Below are 14,713 nucleotides of genomic sequence, written 5' to 3'. Positions count from 1 at the left end.
GGTCTTTGTTCCTCTTTTCTAAAGTCTTATAGACTTCATATGTTCCCTTGATTGAGGTTATAGCGAGGTTTTCTCTTATCTGTCTTAGAAATGCCGCTTGATCGTTGATTTGTTGCTCGGAGTACTGCAAGGAGGCATTAGCTACATCTAGTTGCGTGTAGTTCTTTTGTACTGACAGAGTAGTGGTTAAAAGTTCATTAGTTCTTTCGGCTGTTTCTCCCTAGAAATTTGGTGTTGTTCTGCTTCATTTTTCAGCTCTTTAAGCTGCCTTGGAAGATCCGTATCTAGTTGTTTCAGTTGTTTCTCCCTGGAAATCTGGTGTTGTCCTGCTTCATTTTTCAGCTCTTTAAGCTGCCTTTGAAGATCCGCAATGATGTTTATTCTGTCATCTAGCTCTCCTTGTAGAGCATCAATGACTTGTTCCAGCTCTTTAGCCTTGGTATTGTGGCTAAGTTCTACTGTTATCATCTTGTATTCCATTAACTGCATTTGCTTTGCATACTCATTTACCTGCATGATGACTTCATCATTGGTTTCCCAGTCTTCAGGTTCTACTTGGGTTGCTTAGAAGTTTCTGCTGTTTCGGTTTATGGCATTTTTGTTGGTGCAGCGGTTTCTACTTGTGGCCTGGTAGGTGGTTCAAATATTTCTTCTTGAGGCTTTGTAGCTGGTTTGCTTGATTCTTCTTGAGTTGTTGTAGAGGAAGGTCCTGCTTTAGCTGTTTCTGCTTCCTTGGGTTGTTAGAAACTAGCTTCTTCCTTTTGCTCAAATTCTTTTTCTTTTGATGCGTTGCCTTCATTAGATTTATCTGTTGGTGAAGGCCTTGGACATGGCATAAGCTGATCTTCTTGTTCCGTAGTTGGTGAAGAGGGTCTCGGAGACATCTCTCCTTAATCAGGATGTGACGCGCTTTGTTGTACAACTTCTGCTTGTCCTTGCTGCTCAGCCGCTTCTTCCATTACTTTTCTTTGAGCTTCTAGAGATTTTTTAATCTTTAAAGCTTCAGCTTCCTCATACATCCACTCAAATAAATTTTGGGATCCTTTGGAACCTTCTTTGTAGGGTTCTTGGTTCTTGGTCCCTTTACCTCCCTTGGACTCCATTTTTTGGGGTCTCACCTGCAGCTTGGTGGCTCCTTTCATATGTTTGCTTTTCTCTTTCAAATCTAACCCTTTTTGTTGTGGTTCCTCTTGATGAGCTGCCACTGCTCTCTTTTTCATTGCTTCAATCCTTGCCCTGGTTTCTTCGTTGTCAGAGATTTCACTGTTGTGGGCTTCATGCGAGCTTTCTGAAGATTCCTCATCTGCTTTATATACTCTTTTGTTGATCTAGTGGATCATGAAGATGGTTGAGCTGAAATAATCAATGTGTTCTAATCTGGGGATGGCGGCAAGTTGTCGACGATTCCAGTAGCATGGTATAATATTCTTGTTAGCACTTTTGGAGCACCCAGATTTGTTATCTTTACCTCTTTCTTTGTGCCTTAAGTGTTGTAAGCACGTACTGTGCGTTACCTATAGCTTGCCTTGTTGTCGACTTCAACACTTGAGTAAAAGTAGTCGCACTCCACGATTTGGAGTTGTGTACCATGGTGGTCTCGTTGAAAGGAAGTGAAAATGCTCTTGGTAAAGGCAAGTTGGATCCTCCACTTGCCTAAGGATGAGATCAAAGAAGGTGGCAACAACAATATTTTTGGTAAAGGTACCTGTTGTTTTCCTATCCCTAGCCCGCATTGTCATACCTTCTTTTGGCAGCTTAAGTGCCTCGACCACTATATCCTTGGTGATAACCACTTTAACCCTTTGACCCTGTTGATTTGCGATCTGAGCCGATCCATCTTCTTTAATTGTGGATAACAATTCATCTGCTTTTTGGAAATCCACTCCGCATGGCTCCTGGTCATAGAAACCTCGAAGCCCCAGTCTTCTGTTGGCTTCTTTGGTGTCAGACTTTGCAGCTACATCATAAACCTCCTTGGGTAGCATTTGTAATTCTACATGATTTCCTTCTTCACTCTTGAATCTGCCGGTGAATACCGTAGTGTTGTTATCTGCAAGCTGCTCTTTGGATAGGCAGGTTGCCTTGGCCTTCTTCACCACAGAGCTCGGATCTAACTGGTACGGTGGCAATTCTTGCAGCTTATCATTCTGAGACATCCTTTTCTTTACCTTCTCAACCGCTTGCATTGCACCTATTAGGCAAAAACAGTGTCAAAGTTAGAAAATTTTGCAAATTCCGCTCTGAAATGCCCTGAGTTTGAATGGTTGACAAATGATGTCCATCTTGCGTCAAATCAATTTTGGAGCATGCATAGATGCATAAAAACATGTAGAGATCAATATCATGCAGTCTAGGCAAAAATTACAACAAAAGTAAATAATCACGATTATTTACAGTTGGGGATTTTTTCCAACCTTTTGCATTTTTGACATCACAAGCTTAGAACATGTGGCATTTAGGTACTCTGAGTGAAATGTGGGCTCATTTGAGTGCATTGGGGGTGAAAATGGTGCCAGATTTAGGCTTCAGACTCTGAAACAATAGATATAAAGACTTTTTGAGTTTTTGAGATCCAAATTTGATCAAACTTGATTAGTGGGCTTGGAACATCATATGTACTTTGGTCTCGTAAGGTCAAAGTTAAAATTTAAACCCCGGTAAAAGTAAATGATTGCGATGATTAAGTTTTTCATCAAATTGTACATTTTTTGTTGCAAGTTGGTTATAGGCATGATGTAGAGTCTGTGTGTGAGATATGCGGTGATTTAGATAAAAAAATGTGACAGTTAACCCAAAAATTGAACTGAAAAGCCTTTAGTGCGTTATTTTGACAAAATCAGATTTTTTCTTGATCATTTTGGCTCATACTTGACATGTGGCATGTAATAGATGTTTACAAGTGATAGATGAAGTGAAAAGATGAATTTCAAGCCAAATAAGCACAAAAGTAAATAATCGCGATATTTACAACAATCACTTTTTTTGCAAGAATTGACAGTTTGATGACCTAAACATCTTTAATACATCTAAGACAAGTCCTAAAATGAATTTGGTAAAGTTTGGTTGTGTCAGCATCACTTCGTGCTCTTGTCGACTCTGAAATCACCAATTTTTGTGATTGCTTGGCATGTAGAGTTTGTTAGTCACTTTTAAAGCTATGTGTCTGCTATATAGTCCTGATGCTGCTCATCCGGTTTGGGCCCATTCGGAGTCAGGTAGACTTCATATGTCAAATTTGACACTTTGTAGTCTTTGAGCTATTTTTTTGTTGTTTGAGAGATTTTCTGTTTCCATGAAACCATCTAAGTACATTGTGTATAGACCTCGTCTATAAGCTGCCCGTGGAGTCAGAATCCAATTCTGGCATGTGGCAAAACCTAGATTATTTATTTGGGACCCCCTCTGTCAAATGGTCATCTAATGATATGAAAGTGTTCTACTATACAGGGGCATGCTATATTTCAAGTCTCATCCAATTCAGTTGAGCTGACATGCTACTATGGTCAATTTTGTGTCGTAGGATTTCGTGCACAGCTGGGTTTCTAGGGTTTTTTTCTGAGCCTAGACCTGCAATCCAGCCGTATAGAAATATTCATTGATAAGTTTAGAACTTATCCCTCATGTCTCGTCTAAGACGGCGTTGTAAATGGGCGATTGTAGACTCCAGAAATTGCACGCGAAGAAGGAAGAAAGCTCTCTCCTCCAAGAGTGACTAGTGGAAATGAGGTGATTTTGGGATACCTTGAATATCTATACTCAGACTTCCCAAATAATTTTTTCCCAGATTCCCTTGTTAGTCCTACTAGGCCGTGAAATCTACATTAGACTCAAAAAAATTTCAATCGAATTTTGTTAGCTCATTCTGCAAGAATTTGCAAAAGTAGGCCCTGATGGACTAATTTAGGCTTCCCGCTTCTATTTGTCGTTTTGATTGAAATTTTTTGTGCTTGTCCACCTTGTTCTTCTGATCATTAGCGTATCTTCAGTTTCTCCATCTGAGCTTCTTTGCTATTTATTATTAATTTTTGACCTATTTATTAAAAAAAATCAAAGAAAATATTAAAATGCAATAAAAAAGCAAAGTGAAAAATCAACATTACAAAAATATATTGGAAAACACTACTTTATTACTTTTTGGTGGATTTCTCCATTTTAAGCTCCAATATCAAGAAAAATGATGAAAATAAGCAAAGAAGGCTATTTTTTTATGTATTCTATGATAGCATATACTCTATTTACACTCATCAGGAAGATGTTATCAGTTAAAATTTCCCTGCGGATGATTTTTTAAGGGATTTATAAGGTAATTTTGCAAAAAATCGCACGTGCATCATTCCTTTGGGTTGCCTTAGCTTCTACCCGCTTGGTCAAATAGTCCGTAGCTACAGTGATATATTGAGCTTGAGTTATATAAGCCGGTGGTTGTATTGGCCCCAACAAAATCTATGCCCCATTTTGCAAAAGCTTTAGCCCCCATCATTGGTCTTAAAGGCATGCTATCTACACGGGTTGGCATTTTTGCTCGTTGACATGTATCACACCTTCGAACATATTCTTTGGCATCTGCAAAAAGTGTTGGCCACCATATGCCTGCCATTAAGATTTCTCTAGCAGAGGTTTCACTAGAAAAGTGACCTCTAGCTAATCCAGCATGTATTTGTTCTATAATGGGAATATATTCGTCTTCATTTGCACAAAGACGCAAATGTTGATCCTTTCCTCTTCAATACAATTGGTTTCCAATAAGAGCATAGTCTCTTGCTTCAGTTTCAATTGCTCTTTGGCGGCATTTACTCATATCCTCAGGAAATGTTCGGCTTGATAAGTAAGTAACTAGATAGTTACTTCACTTAGGAATGAGTGATATTTGAAATAATGTCACGTGAGGTATGGATGCTTGTTCTATCATTGAAGACAATTTTTCACAAATGAGTGAACATTACTTCTCATGGTTTGCCAAAATACTCCAAGTCTCAAGATTTGTTGCATAGTTTGGTCTTCCACAAAGTGAAGTCCTACTACGGTAATGTGTGCTTGACTTAGGTATTGGTTTTCTCTTCATGATTAATACACAAAAGCAATATTCCATCCTGATTTCTTTTGTATAACCTTCCAGCTAGTAATTGATCCATGCCAATTGCGCAATTAATCTTGTCGTAATAGGAAGTGGGATTTGAGAATCCACTTGAGCTATGGTCATCAATGAAACCATACCTTTTGACCAACGGGGTATCATTTCTACGGAGAATAGATATGCATCTGATATATCACCGTCTACCCCTTTTGGTGGTTCTCCTGAAATAATCCTCGATAAATGATCTATCCTTTGGTGTGTGGTGCCCTTTTTTACAACTCGGTGAAATCAAATTCCAAAAGAATGATGAACCATCTCACTATTCCCTGTGTTGCATGGCTTGTTGACCAAGTACAATAAAGCTTGGTGGTCCACAAAGAACACAAATTTGTTGGCTGATAGGTAATGCCCATACTTTTTTACGACATAGATCATCCCTAATCCTTCCCTTTCAGTGGTTGTATAGCTTTTCTTTGCCACATTCAATTGCCTACTAGCATAAGAAATAGGAAAATCAATTTTTATGTCTCCTGGTTGAGCTAATATACATCCAACGGAAAAATTGGAAGCATCAACATGTATATGGAATATCTTATTCCAATCTGGTGCTTTCAATATTGGGGCTGAAGTGAGAGCTTGCTTAAGCTTCATGAAGGAATTTTCACATTCATCAGTCCATAGAAAGAGTGTAATCAGGCTATACATGGGTTTTGCAATTATAGCGTACATATAAATGAATCATCTGTAGTATCCACAATGTCCCATGAAAGCTTGAACTCCTTTGATTGTTGTCGGTCTAGGCAATTCAGCAATAACATGAATTTTATCCATATATGTCGCTATGCCATTTTTAGGCACTATATGTCCAAGAATTTTTCCTTGTCTACCCATACATGTACACTTTTCAAGATTTAAGTAAATCCTATAGAGTCTACATTTTTTAAATACCTTTTTGAGGTATTCAAAATGATCAGCTCGGATTGATGAATGTACACATAAATCATCCTTATATACTTCTAAGAAATTCCAAAGATATTCTTTAAAAGCATTGCTCATTAATCTTTGGAAGGTGGCAGGAGCATTAGTTAACCCAAAAGGATTAACCCTATAGGCAAAAATACCCCATTCAGTTGCAAAGGCAGTTTTATACTAATCTTTGGGATCAACCAAAAGTCAGTTGTACCCTGAAAATCCATCTAAAAATCTACAAGCTTCTTTTCTGGCAACTTGTTCTAAAACATGCTCGGTGATTGGAAGAGGATAGTTGTCTTTAATGGTGGCTACATTCACTTTTTTGAGATTGACACACACTCTTAATTTTCCATTTTTCTTAGGTACCACCACAATTGAAGACACCCAATCTGTGTGTTCAATTTCATAAATGAATTCGGCTTCCTTGAACTTTTCAATCTCTTCTTTGATCTTTCTGGTAGATGTTTTATTATAAGTATATGGACTTTATCTACTTGGTTTCGCATCATCTCTTATAGGTATGGTATTTTGACAGATTTCTGGATCAACACCCTTGAGATATTTATTAAACCAAATAAAGATATCTGGGTACTCTTTCAGTCAAGTCGTTTGCAATGTAAGCAGGTCTAGGCTCTTCTCTTGGTTTGGCTAGATCTATCTTCTTTGCATTTTCAGGTCCTTCATAGGACTCACCTTGTTTTCTTAGTTCTCTGACAGGTTGTTCGACTATGATCTTTCTGTCTTGGAGAGTATATTTCTTGTAATGGGATGGAATACTCATTACATCTTTACTTTCTTCTTCTGTCGTTTTCATTTCAGTGGTATACATCTCCTTTAGAGCTTTCTTTAATTCTTGATATTTCTTTTTTCTTTCAACTCGGGTCATGGATGAATCATCATGCTAGTGTTTAGGTTTCGATTGAGTTTCCTTTCTTGTTTTCTTAATGTTTTTGATCTTCCTTGTTTGTTTTCTAAAAGATATATACCCGTGATTTTGTCTTTGACACAATTATGTGTATCTATTTGCATTAGAAATTGTGTTCTGCTAGAAACTGATGGCATAGTCTAGATTTCAAGTTTTCGGTGTCTCTTTTTCTTCTATACCATTTCTATCTTCTTGGTTTCTAGTTTGGAAAGTCAAAAACTTTTCCTCCCCTCCTTTCATGAATAGTTTAGCTCTCACATGTTCTTTTTCCGACCCCGAACCATCAGATGTAGCTGAATGTTCTTCTAACTCGTTTGTTGCATCATAGTAGAGCTCTGAAAAGACTTCTTGAGCTTTCATAAAGTCCTTGGGTTCTTGAATTTCATATTCAATGCAAATGGTTGATATCATTTGTATGGGAATTATGTCATAGCCATCCTCATTGCAAAATTGAGTAGGCATAGATGTATTCACACATACATCCATTGTTGCCAAAATTTGAGTCCACTCTAATGGCTCAAAGAAATGCTTCGGAAAGGGTTCAGGTATATAGGCTTCATCAATGAAATCCCTTTCTAAGATACATTCTTCTCGTTTTAAGCTCCCATTTTTTAAGGCTCCACACATCCAAATAGGTGTCTCTTTGTTTAACCAAGATGGCAGCTTTGATTCAGCCAAAGAGATTGATTCAAATTCTTGTATGGGTGTTTCATGATATTTCTATAAGTGTGATCTTTTAGATTAACCCTTGTGATTGATCCCACTTGCTTCAAGTACAAGTAATTGTTTCCCCAATCCTGGATGAGTTGTACTTGTCGCATGAACGGTCTTCCCAAGATGATTTCATAGTTAAGTTTCTTTCCAAAGTCCACTATTGCAAAAGTATGTTGATAATCAATTGCACAAGACCTAACTATCACTTTTTCAAACAGTCCTAAGGGTCCTTCGATGTGTCCATCAGCCAATTGTAATTTCATTCGAGTTTGTCTAATGGTCGATTTTTCCCATAATTCCCATACTGCTTTTGTGGCTATGGCTATGCGTGCCCCGCTATCCAGTATTGCCATGGTTTCTACATCATTATATGAAAATGACTTCGCCTGCAAAAATAAGTTTCTCATTGATATCCTTGACACCCGCAAGGAAAGTGTCGATCTCATCTTCCTCATGCATAATATTCGGCTCCAGCTCTTTACGTAGCAATGCAATTTTAGCCTCATTGCGACTTGCGTAAATACCAGTCAGAATATCCCAAGCCTGTTTTGCAGGTTTTGTTGAACAAATATGAGGATTAAGTGCACTTTATAGACAACGCGATCAAAGCATGAGCATGTGCATCTTTTATATCCCTACAAGCTTGCTCAATCGTAGGTAAAACAGCTCTGGCAGCAACAATCCTGCCACCAAAACCTGCAACATCTTCAACATTGCCTACATCCTCAGAACCAGGACGTACATCAATGTCCTGCACAATATTCCAAACGCCCTTTGACACAAGGACATGTTGCATCATATAAGCCCACATAGGGTAATCGTCCCCATCCAATCTGTCCTATGCAGCAAACATCTTGAACACATATGCGTTGTTGTCAGCCATGGCAAATGCTACACATTATGTGAAAACTACCCAAAAAGAGGATAAATGAAACAGGAACAACACATCCTATATAGCACAAACCGTAGAATACTATAAGGGACCTATTATGCAAAAACTGGCACTAACAAAAATTTTGCACAAAATGACGAAATTGCATGTGCAGCACTGCTTGTAGTGGAAACAAAGGCCAAAATGAACTCAAATTGAAATCTGAGCCCGAAGTATTTGTCGACCTGTTGACGCTCGCCAAAGCTCACAAAAATCAGAGAAAGTGAGCAAGCATGTATTGGAGCTGCTGGCGACTAAGCCCGGGAGGACGCAACTTGCTGTGATACCAATTGTTGGGATTAGGGTTGCAGGGAAACACACACAGCTTGGAGAAGATGAAGGAAATTCAAGGTAAACAGATAATATATGACTTAGAGTGCAATGGAAAGATAAGATATCCCTAGAGTGATGGACAGATATACAACACGGGGGGAAAACCTCCTAATGAGGGAAAAATGCCTCGGCGGTCCTAAGTGTGTTCACACACATCACTACCACACGTATAAGGTAACAAACTCAAGGATATTGATGTAGATGAATGGGGGGAATATTTTCCCTAGACGTTGAAAGAGGTGGCCAAGAAATGGTATTACCATTACCCAATTTCCCACCTCAGGTCCTACGATAAGCTCATTAAGGCTTTTTGATTGAAATACGCAGACAACAGGGGAGATGAGGACAACCTATGTGAGCTAGACAAGTTCAATAAGGAATTTTGTCGGTCAAGCGAAATGACCCGACAACTACAAGAGCCTCCGTCAGGAGAAATGAATGAGAGCCTAGTTTCTAAATGGTTTTAGAAGTAGAAAATTAAGGGAACAAGAAGTCCCAACACCTACAAAGAAGTTTAACAATTTGGTGCAAAGGGTGCTAAAACTAGAGTAGCAGGCCAAGAAAGAGAAAGATCACAAGAAGAGACAATCTAGTGATAGTGAGTCGATGACTGAAGAGTCAAATCCAGTACCAGTTCCAGTTCATCTAGGAGTGAGTCACATGGCAAAGGCAAAGGAAAGAAAAAGGGATCATGGACCAAGAAATTGGAGGAAATGTCAAAAAAAAATGTCAAAATAGCCAAACAAGACCTTCAGTTAAGAAAATGAAAATTTGGTGCTCAAAGTGCAGGTCAAGGGACCACATGTCGGAATTTTCACAGTGTACCGATTGCAAGTCCTATGGACATGTCTAAAATAATTATGGTATCAAAATTCATCATTTCCAGAAGGAAAAGAATATGTCAATGATTGCCTTGACAAACCTTGAGGCGGTAAAAGCAGATGGAGCTAGTGGTTCCAAAGACAATGAGACGAGCACAGGTACTGGTAATGGTACTGGCAGGGGCAGATACCAAGGAGGTATTGGCCAGGGCAGGGGTAGAGGAGACTTTGCAAAACAAAGCTTGAATTGCTACATGTGTAGAAAGTAGCGTCACTTTGCAGCCTAGTGCCCAGATGCTGTCAAACAAGAGGTGATTGAACAAAAGGCACCAAAGCCAGTGCCAGTCAGGGTCCTGACCAGAAGCAATGGTGTTATCATTGTGAAGAGATTCCATATGAAAGTGAGAAAAAGCAAACTGTTGAAACCAACAAGTGGGAGCATCACAGATTGGTAGAAGGTGGAGAAGGTAGTGGATGAATGGCAAGAACAGTGTGAGCTTGCAACCAAGATCATCAAAATTCTCGTGAAGAAAATTCCAGAAAAGCTAGAGGTTTTGAGGCTTGCAAGATTCAAAAACTACCACCCCATCCTTTAAAGGTGCAAGAGCAGCAAAGTGAGAGGGCGACATCTAGACTGAATGAGTCCATGATCATTGCAGTACAAAGTCTGATTAATGAAGAACAGCAAGTCAAATCAGACTTGATCGAAGCTGGAGCCATGAAGGACCAATTAGAGATCCATCACATGTTTAGCCAACAACCAGACTAGGAAAGGCAATAGAGTGGAACTATGAAGATAGCCAAGAGGAGAAATCTTCCAGTTTATATTGTAGCTTTGGGAATGAACAAGATGGAATATAGGTGAAGGTCCATGAACGCATCCAAAAGTTGACGGTAGAGCTGGATGACATCAGACACACATTACCAGAGGCTACAAAATTTATTAGACATAAAAGAAAAGCAGCGGTTGAAGCAAGAGTAGTAGACCTGGAAACCATTAGAGACGATGAGGTTCTAGTAATTCAGGTTGATATAAGCTGAGGAAGTAGTGGGAACCATTATCGACGAGTGTGATACTGGATGGGGGATCTAGTGCCAATATTCTCGGAGAACATTGAAGGCAAAAACTGGGAATTAATGATTTGAAACCAGCACCATTCAAGGTCAAAATGGTTGAACATAGAGTGGTCCAAGATACCGGACTAATTGAAAATATGCAGATCAGAGTTGGGAAAGAAAAGTTCAAAACTAGCTTCTTAGTCTTAGATGTACAGGGAGCATATGGAATGCTTTTGGGCAGACCATGGCTCAGAACTGCTGGAAGGATATATGACTATGCCAACCAACCATTGACAATTCAAGGAACCAGTAAGAGAATTTAGATAAAGACTGATAACACAAGAAGCTGGAAGAAAGCCTTAAGACTAGAGGAGCTATGCAAGAAATATGAAACAAAGAAGATTGAGAGAATGCTTGCTTCACTGAACATCTTTCCATTAACAGAAATAGATTTGAGTGTTGTGATAATGGACAAAGAACAAGTTGAAGGGCAGAAGAAATTTAGGAGCAACCTTTACTTCCCAACATAATACTATATAGCATGTTCTTAAATAAATGTCTCTCAAGATCCCAACAATCTTGGCCTCGTGTAGGGGAGGCTAGACAACGTGGACCATGTGGAGGATTGTCTCATGAATGGAAGGGGAGTTGTATTGTAAAGGCTATGTCTCTCATATACGAAAATGGTTAACCCAAAGGGATTGAGAGGAGATACTACAGACCGTAGGTCTTCAACCTTTTGCCATAAGCATTTGGCTATCTGGCTCTTGCACTTGTAGGTTGCAAGAATGTACAAACAACTTGGAGAAGGAGACACTCAAAGCACACATGAGTAATGGGTGTATGTGAATGCCAAGGTACCCCCCCCCCCCCCCCCCCCCCCCCCCCCAAAAAAAAAAAACACACACACATACTTCTCTCACACCAACACATACACACACACACACTCACTCACTTCTCCACTCACAATGTGGATAGACAAGACAAGAACGAGAGTATCCGTCTACTCATTGGCAAAAATTTCCTCCTGTAGTTTTGGTGTTCATCGACTGGTGTAGTTAGTGTAACCTCAACACACACACACATAGACACATGGCCAAGATGTAATCTCTTACTTCAGAGTTAACTTCAAGTAGTGTTTCTCTAAGATACTACCAACTTGATTTTGTACATGAAATCATCAAACACTTGTCTTGTAATCAATTTTTTTGAGATTTATGCATTTATTCTTACCATCCCTAAAATGTCTAGTTTTGCTTGTGTTGCACCTTCCATTTGGAAATGACCCACACCTTCATATTTCTAATGACAAGGGTAAGCAACAAGATTATAATTAAAAATGTATATAAAGAGAGCAATGGACAAAGGAGGAGAGTTACAAAAAGAAGAAGAAATTCAATAACTAAATAAAAAATCACCACATAAAAGAGAGTGCATTTTATATTAGCAACAATATGCACTTTATGCAAGATATAAGTACTATTGGATTATCAAAATACCAAAAACTTACATATCAAGTCACGATGTATTGCACTACTATACACCTATCTTGAATAGTATACTTCTTGTGGTGTGAAGGAATAGTAATTCCGTCTTCACCCACATTGGCATCCTTTCAAACTTTGTCATCCATACTTCTCTCGAGCCCTTTTTTATGTTGCTTTTCGCTCTAGCTTTTGTCATTTTCGGTTCCATTGTCTCGTTTTTGGGTTTCTTTTTTGTCATCTTTGCTTCTTTTCCTTTCCCTCATTTGCTTTCTTGGATTGAGTCTAGTAGCATCATGTGATTTTGTCCTTGATTTAATTAATGGCATTAAAAACCACAAAAGCACAAGTTATGTTTTGGATGTTATGCGTAGGTCCCAACCTTGATTGTTTCTCCTTTGATTCGTGTGTTTGATTATAGCTTATTATTTTCGAAGGTCCAAAACATTGTCCTTCCCATTTCAATTAAGACACGGCACCTTTCCCTTACATGCTACTTTGAGTTTCTCCCTAATCGTTTTTCTCTAGCCTTAACAATAGTTTGGTACCAAAAAGGACAATTTAGTGTCCTTTTTTCACGAATTTAAATAAAATGGTGCATGAAATCTAGAAAATTTCTCAAGAAATGATTTTGCAAACTTATAAAAGGTTAGCCAAAGTACTCATAGAAACTATAATCCCCCACTTTTGTGCACAACCTTCATAGTAACCACACTCATGAAAAACACCTACGCAAAACAGCAAGTGATGTTTCACTAAAACTCGTACCCTAGTCTAAGAAAAAAATGAGCACGGTTCATACAATAATCTATGGTAACTACTTATATATGTACTTGACATTTTGCAACTCTCCTGTCAGTAAAAATCTATTTGTGACTAGAATTAAATATAGAAAGTCCTATGGGTCAAATATACAATGTTTGTGTATTCGATTAACAAACACATAAAACATTTGGTTCATCTAAATTTGCATTGTCTTATATGGCATATATACTAGATCTACCACTCTATTACTTAAGGTGATACTATTTAGTAGTCATTCAAACCACATTTGGTTATTTATGTCATATTCCAAAAATTGTGCATGTTGAAATTCTTATTTTTAATTCATCAAAGATTGGCCTTAAAACAAAGTCCACCTTTGGATTTGTTTATTCATCTCATGTATTTCTATACGAATACCTCATATAGACACAATTGGAGAATCTATATACACATTGTCATTAGTTTTTCATAGTAATGGTTGTTTTTTAAGATATTATGCACTATGAATTTTCTTTTTTTTTTTCAACACACCATAGGGCCCACAGGGGGAGGTGCTTATCCCTTCCAAATATTAGCCATGTTACATGGTCGGGCAAGGGCCGCGTACCATCGGGCAAAAGCCACGCGTAGGCATCACCATGGCCACCTAATTGATGCACCACATGCTGGGAACGACGGAGAGAACTCGTAGCAACCAGCTAGGAACCTCCTCCTCGGGTGACCCACCCCAGGAGGAGGATGCACTCGAGTGTCCAAGGGCAAGAGCCCTAGCAACGTGAACACCAGGTGAGCACAAGGTGTCCCTCTAGAGTGTGACCCAATGGGGGATTTGAACCCACAACCCATAGGTTGAGAGTCCAAAGCCTTACCGTTAGACCAACTCTTTGGGGACACTATGAATTTTCTTAAGTGAGCTTAAATTACAAGATGCCTTTGTGAGTTTAGAACCTTGAAAAATGCTTAGTTGATGGGTGTTGTCCTATATACACATTTAGACCTTAAAATTTGCCCCATAATCTCGTCATGTTAATAAAAGAGGCTTTGAAAGACCATTTTTTTTCTCTCATTGTTTTCAAGGTTTGGATTCTTTTTATTATAACCAAAAGTTGGTCTAGGACTAAGTTATGAAGCTCGAGTTTTTATCATGATGAGATTTTCTCAAGACATAAACCTTCAAATCTATTCATAATCTCATTTTGATGAGAAGTTATATTCGGTTTATGAAAATTTTGTTAAAATTGCAATAAATTTTTATGATTTCTTCATCTTAAAACTCATCACCATAATCCAATATGGTATGGATTTTGTTGAAATCACAAATTTGGCTATGTTCACCTCATAATTGACCTTAAATTTGAACATAACCTATAAATTTTGTTTCTAGCTTCACCAAATAATAATGACAAGTTGTTACAAAAATAGGACACTTTAGTCTCTGGACACTTGAGTGTCCAATTGCAAAACTACTGTTAACCTCTAATACAAATTAATTCTCAAATGCACCATGATAGTATGTTGCTAGGTTGGCTCAAATTTATTTTCTAATGAATTTTCTTATTTTCTAGTCTTTTATTGCTTTGAACTTTTGATAATTTGTAAGGGCAAAAGGCAATAACCATTCTTTTCATAGAACCA

Source organism: Adiantum capillus-veneris, chromosome 26 (assembly GCF_014529385.1).
Source record: "Adiantum capillus-veneris isolate H3 chromosome 26, ASM1452938v2, whole genome shotgun sequence".
NCBI classification, from domain to species: domain Eukaryota; kingdom Viridiplantae; phylum Streptophyta; class Polypodiopsida; order Polypodiales; family Pteridaceae; genus Adiantum; species Adiantum capillus-veneris.
Note: the sequence above shows the minus strand (reverse complement) of the source record.